This window comes from Gekko japonicus, unplaced genomic scaffold, assembly GCF_001447785.1.
Source record: "Gekko japonicus isolate JY-2015 unplaced genomic scaffold, Gekko_japonicus_V1.1 scaffold1727, whole genome shotgun sequence".
NCBI lineage: Eukaryota > Metazoa > Chordata > Lepidosauria > Squamata > Gekkonidae > Gekko > Gekko japonicus.
The window spans coordinates 208060-208336 of NW_015161451.1; the positions used below are offsets into that span (position 1 = coordinate 208060).

The 277-nt window shown below is 74.4% G+C and overlaps 1 protein-coding gene across 2 annotated transcripts in view; it reads right to left on the reverse strand.

Moving 5' to 3' along the window:
* DLG1 (discs, large homolog 1 (Drosophila)) overlaps nucleotides 1-233 on the reverse strand; it is a 137848-nt gene extending 137615 nt beyond the window's left edge. For both annotated transcript variants that reach the window (XM_015429078.1, XM_015429076.1), the window contains exon 1: nucleotides 40-233. The gene's annotated coding sequence lies outside the window, so the exon portion shown is untranslated. The remainder of the gene's footprint in view (nucleotides 1-39) is intronic.
* Nucleotides 234-277: the final 44 nt, after the last annotated feature.

Here is a 277-nt window from a genome sequence, read left to right on the forward strand (position 1 = left end):
AGAGGCTCCCTCCCCCCCCGCCGGCCGTGGGCCACCTACCGAGGAGGGCCTGGAAGAGGCTGCTCTGGAAGATGCCGATGACGCGCTCGACGGAGCTCCGGAGCTGGCGGTCCTGGGCGGCGGTGGAGGAGGCGGGGGTGTTGGGGCCGCCGGGGGTGCTGCCTCCTCCGCCTCCTCCGCCTCCTCCGCCGAGCTTGGCGCGGTACTCCTCCAGCAGGCACAGCGCCCGGCGGGTGTCTGCAGAAGAAGCGCACCAGGGAGAGGGGGGGGTGGGGAG